Below are 6,000 nucleotides of genomic sequence, written 5' to 3' on the forward strand. Positions count from 1 at the left end.
GATTATTTAAACTACTTTTTTTTTTTTTATTTATTGAATCACTGTGGGAAAGGTTACAAAGCTTTCAGGTTTATGTCTCAGTCATGCAAATATCAAACACATTTCCCTTTACCAATACTTATTTTTTACCATGAAGAACCCCAATAAAACCCCACCCCCCACCCCTCCCCGTCCCTGTGAAGCAGATGAATTCTAGTTAACACTCTATCTGCTTTGATTAGATTCATTGTTTCAATAAAAGATTCACCACTATTATTTAGAGTTTACCCCCCCCCCCCCCAAATCAGACATGCTGAAAAAGCATTGTGAAGTGATTTGCTTTCTACGGCTGGGTTCAAGAATTAAATGTTGGTTTTGGATTTCTGCTCTTTTACCTATTGACCCTGGAAGTATTTCTACTGAAAGTCAGATAGTTAAGAAATTGGTTTCTGTGTTCTGGAGTCCTGGCCGTGCTGGAGAGCCGCTCGCGGGGGGCAGCCGGTGGCCTCGGTAGGGCGTGAAGGGCGGACCGAAACGCCCCCCTTCCCATGAGGTTTTAGTCGCCCCCACACTCCCGGCTCATACCTGCTGTCCACAAGGCTCCCATGTGGCCGCCATCTTTCTTTCCAAAGAGGAGAGGGCGAATGGGGCAACACCCTTTCCCCTCCGGCAGACTTGATGGCCTGGATCAATGCAGAGTCCGTTCACTTTTCTGCTCCAAGCTGCTGGGTTCTGCATTAAGTCCTTGTGCTTCTGGGGCCGTGGCTGTGCTGGAGAGCCGCTCGTGGGGGGCAACTGGTGACCTCGGTAGGGCGTGAAGGACGGACCAGAACGCCCCCCTTCCCATGAGGTTTTAGTCGCCCCCACACCCCCGGCTCATATCTGCTGTCCACAAGGCCCCCATGTGGCCGCCATCTTTCTTTCCAGAGGGAGGAGGGCGGAAGGGAGCAACACCCTTTCCCCTCTGGGCAGAAATGATTGCCTGGATTAACGCATAGTCCTTTCACTTTTCTGCTCCAAGCTGCTGGGTTCTGCATTAAGCCCTTGTGCTTCTGGGGCTGTGGCCGTGCTGGAGAGCCGTTCGTGGGGGGCAACTGGTGACCTCGGTAGGGCGTGAAGGACGGACCGGAACGCCCCCCTTCCCATGAGGTTTTAGTCGCCCCCACACTCCCGGCTCATACCTGCTGTCCACAAGGCTCCCATGTGGCCGCCATCTTTCTTTCCAGAGAGGAGAGGGCGAATGGGGCAACACCCTTTCCCCTCCAGCAGACTTGATGGGCTGGATCAACGCATAGTCCATTCACTTTTCTGCTCCAAGCTGCTGGGTTCTGCATTAAGTCCTTGTGCTTCTGGGGCCGTGGCCGTGCTGGAGAGCCGCTCGTGAGGGGTGACTGGTGACCTCGGTAGGGCGTGAAGGACGGACTGGAACGCCCCCCTTCCCATGAGGTTTTAGTCGCCCCCACACCCCCGGCTCATACCTGCTGTCCACAAGGCTCCCATGCGGCCGCCATCCTTCTTTCCAGAGAAGAGAGGGCGAATGGGGCAACACCCTTTCCCCTCCAGCAGACTTGATGGCCTGGATTAACGCATAGTCCTTTCACTTTTCTGCTCCAAGCTGCTGGGCTCTGCATTAAGTCCTTGTGCTTCTGGGACTGTGGCCGTGCTGGGGAGCCGCTCGTGGGGGGCAACTGGTGACCTCGGTAGGGCGTGAAGGACGGACCAGAACGCCCCTCTTCCCATGAGGTTTTAGTCGCCCCCACACCCCCGGCTCATACCTGCTGTCCACAAGGCTCCCATGTGGCCGCCATCTTTCTTTCCAGAGGGAGGAGGGCGGAAGGGAGCAACACCCTTTCCCCTCTGGGCAGAAATGATTGCCTGGATTAACGCATAGTCCTTTCACTTTTCTGCTCCAAGCTGCTGGGTTCTGCATTAAGCCCTTGTGCTTCTGGGGCTGTGGCCGTGCTGGAGAGCCGCTCGTGGGGGGCAACTGGTGACCTCGGTAGGGCGTGAAGGACGGACCGGAACGCCCCCCTTCCCATGAGGTTTTAGTCGCCCCCACACCCCCGGCTCATACCTGCTGTCCACAAGGCTCCCATGCGGCTGCCATCCTTCTTTCCAGAGAAGAGAGGGCGAATGGGGCAACACCCTTTTCCCCTCTGGGCAGAAATGATGGCCTGGGTTAACGCATCGTCCGTTCACTTTTCTGCTCTAAGCTGCTGGTTTCTGCATTAAGTCCTTGTGTTTCTGGGGCTGTGGCCATGCTCCAAACTTAACTCTGATTTTCAGGGAGAAAGATTGGGTGGTTTACTTCTCATTGATCACTTTGTATATAGAGAGATGTCGCGCGGCCGCGTAAGCAGCCGCGCGGTTTTGAGAAAAAGTCCTCGTTCCCGCATACTCGAGCTGTGTTTGTAGAGGCTTCTGGTCACCAGGGTTCCATCTGGGGGAGGCGGGATGCGGCGCCTACTCCATCTGGAACTTCCCGGTGCTCTCGGCTCTTTTTGGAACCTGTTTTTTCTTTTTTCTTTTCCTCCGGGATCCCGCACCCTCCATGTGTTCCTTCTCTTATTCTGAACGTTTCAAAGATGGCGCTGGGGGGCGGGCTGTGGGCATGACTTCCGGGATCAGAGGTTACCTGGGAGGTGTAGTCCAGCAGATTTGAGAAAAAGTCCTCGTTCCCGCATACTCGAGCTGTGTTTGTAGAGGCTTCTGGTCACCAGGGTTCCATCTGGGGGAGGCGGGATGCGGCGCCTACTCCATCTGGAACTTCCCGGTGCTCTCGGCTCTTTTTGGAACCTGTTTTTTCTTCCTTCCTTTCCTCCGGGATCCCGCACCCTCCATGTGTTCCTTCTCTTCTAAACTACTTTTATTAGCTCAGTAATCTATGTCAGTGTAAAAGGTCATAGAAGTGATTAGCCACTTGGAAAATCTTAGTTAGAAAAACTATGATTTCTACTTTAACTGTTTTTGTTTTTGTTTTTTTAAATCCCCTACTTCACAATAGTCATGGTGAAAGATTGAAGCATTTTCTTCAGGAGTGATATAAAACTATCAATGTTCTACTCAATTGTACATCTCCTTAGTAAGCATATTCTTACACAGGTAAATCAGATAACCCAGAAACTTATAAATCAGTCCTTGTGACAAATAAATTTGTTTTTTTCCATTTTTATTGAATCACTGGGATTTAAAACACTGTTAATTGTACTTTTTCATACATCAATCATTCCAACGTCACACCCCTTACTTGCCAGAGTGATGACTTCCCTCCACCAGTGTCCCAAGGACCTCTTCCACCCACAACACTTCCCACTTAAATTCAGTTCTATAAACAAAATCTCCAGCTCCAAAAACTTCGTCCACTTGTTGTTCTCTCAGGATGTTTCTTATATCCCACATATAAGAGAGGTATTTTTAAAGAATTTTATTGTGAAGGTGGTGATACTTGCACACATATAGATGATTAAAGCAAGGTTCCAGAGGGATTGTACAGTGGCAAACTGAATAAGGTTTGATCCCTGTATCAGATATAGCCTCCCAAATAAAGTCAAGATGATTCCTGATTGCAGAGACAGAGGTAACCCCTGAGCACTACCAGGTGTGGACCCCAAAACAAACAAACAGTTAAACTCCCCAAATCCCACAAACTGTAAATTAATAAGTTTAAAAACTAATTTCTAAGAACTGTATCTTTCTCTTGATATACAAATTTTAAAAATAATACTACAATTAATTTTGTACTAATACATAAAAATTATTATGAAAGATAAATCCTACAAACACAAGTTAGTAAGAGTACAAGAGGAGAATTAACAAAATTTTAAGGGAAAATATGAATAGGCCTATAAAAATACAAAAGTGTGTTTTATTCTGAAAAAGAAAATATAGGCTTTATGTTAGACAACATTATAGCACTGTAGCACTGTCACCCCGTTGTTCACTGATTTTCTCAAGCAGGCACCAGTAATGTCTCCATTCATCCCTGTTGCATGCTAGTGTAGCCCAATGGCGTCTGGTCACTCCAGGAACACAAAGTGAGACTTGTTACTGTTTTTGGTATGGGCTTAGTGATAGCACAGCAGGCATGGCATTTGCCTTGCATGTGGCCAACCCGAGTTCGATTCCTCCTTCCCTCTCAGAGAGCCTGGCAAGCTGCCGAGAGTATCTCGCCCACACAGCAAAGCCTGGCAAGCTACCCATGATGTATTTGATATGCCAAAACACAGTAACAACAAGTCTTACAATATTACTGGACCCTCTAAAGCAAATTGATGAACAATGGCAGGACAGTGACAGTGACAGTTTTTGGTATATTGAATACGCCATGGGAAGCTTGCCAGGCTCTGCCATGCGGGCAGGATACTCTTCGTAGCTTGCTGGGCTCTCCAAGAGGGATGGACGAATCGAACCCGGGTTGGCCGCGTGCAAGGCAAACACCCTATCTGTTGTACTATCGCTCCTGTCCTAGACAACGTTGTATTATACATAATGCTTAAGTATCTGTTTTAGTAAATTAAGATTATAATAAAAATCTCTATGCAAAAATAGATACAAAAAAGATCACCTTTCAAGTACATGATACAATATTACTAGCTGTAATCATCAAGATATGCATTAGCACCCCAAATTTGTTCATTTATAAATTGAAAGTTTGTATCCTTTAACTCAAATTTTTCTTTTTCTTCTATTCTGAACTGGGGTAACCACCACTCCATTCTGGTTCTGAATTTAACTTCTCTAGATGCACTTGATATATCTTTAGAGCACTTGATGGGGGCAGAAGATGGCTCCAAGTCTGCCTTGCAAGTCTGCAGTCATGAGCTCAGACCCTGGTTGCCTCTCCATGCAGGAGCTTGGTCCAGGAGAGTCTGCTGCTGGTGACTTCTGGGGCTAACAACAATTTCCAGCTGTGCTCCTGTTGCCAGGTATGTATGAGCACCACAACTAAGAGTATAACTCCCAGTGATCATTTGTGCAGGCACCAAAACCAAGACATACAACTCCCAACGAGCATCTCAATTAAATGTGTGAGCATGTCAACCAAGCAAGTGTGTCACTCCATCTTCACAGCAACAAACCTCAACAGGTGAAGGGAAGCAGGGGAAGTCTTTCTGTCAAGAGCAGCAGTAATCACTTATTATCCTTATCTATTCCAGGGCGTCTGCCTTGCACGCAGCCAACATGGCCGACCCGAGTTCGATTCCTCCGCCCCTCTCGGAGAGCCCGGCAAGCTACCGAGAGTATCTCGCCCGCACGGCAGAGCCTGGCAAGCTCCCCGTGACATACCTGGTATGCCAAACACAGTAACAACAAAGTCTCCCGATGGAGATGTTACTGGGCCTGCTCGAGCAAATCGATGAACAACGGGAGGGCCTTTACCTTTACCTTTTACCTATTTCATTCATTGTTTTCTGAGGACTAATAGAAGCCAACAAACACTATCTAAACACAGCAATTTTCTAGTACTTTTTAAAAAATTTTTTAAAAAATTTTTAAATTTTTAAAAATATTTAATTTTTTTTAAATTTAAATTTTTTACAAATTTTTAATACATACCCACTCATTGTCTGGTTTGCTGTCTGATTTCTTGAGTGTTATCTCATGATGTGTGAGATCATTGTGTCAACCTAAAAAAAAGGTGATCTGAATCCAGGGAGGTCCTGAGCCCTTATACTGCATGGTGAGTTACCCTTCTGCTCTCAGACGAATCTTGATTTTGAGTAAGGAGTTTTCTACTGGAATTAATTCAGTGTAGCTGAGAGCAGTATATTTCAGGAATAAATAAGTATGTAAAATATGTATCAGCCTTTCCCTAAGCACTGTATAAATTCAACACGATCCCTATTAGGATACCTATGACATTCTTCAAAGAAATGGAGCAAAAACTCCTGAAATTTATATGGAACAATAAGCCCCCACGAATAGCTAAAGTAATTCTTGGGAAAAAGAAAATGGGAGGAATCAACCTCCCTAACTTCGAACTCTACTACAAAGCAGTAATAATTAAAACAGCATGGTACT

This window comes from Sorex fumeus, unplaced genomic scaffold (assembly GCF_029834395.1).
Source record: "Sorex fumeus unplaced genomic scaffold, SorFum_2.1 ptg000015l, whole genome shotgun sequence".
In the NCBI taxonomy this organism is placed as follows: domain Eukaryota; kingdom Metazoa; phylum Chordata; class Mammalia; order Eulipotyphla; family Soricidae; genus Sorex; species Sorex fumeus.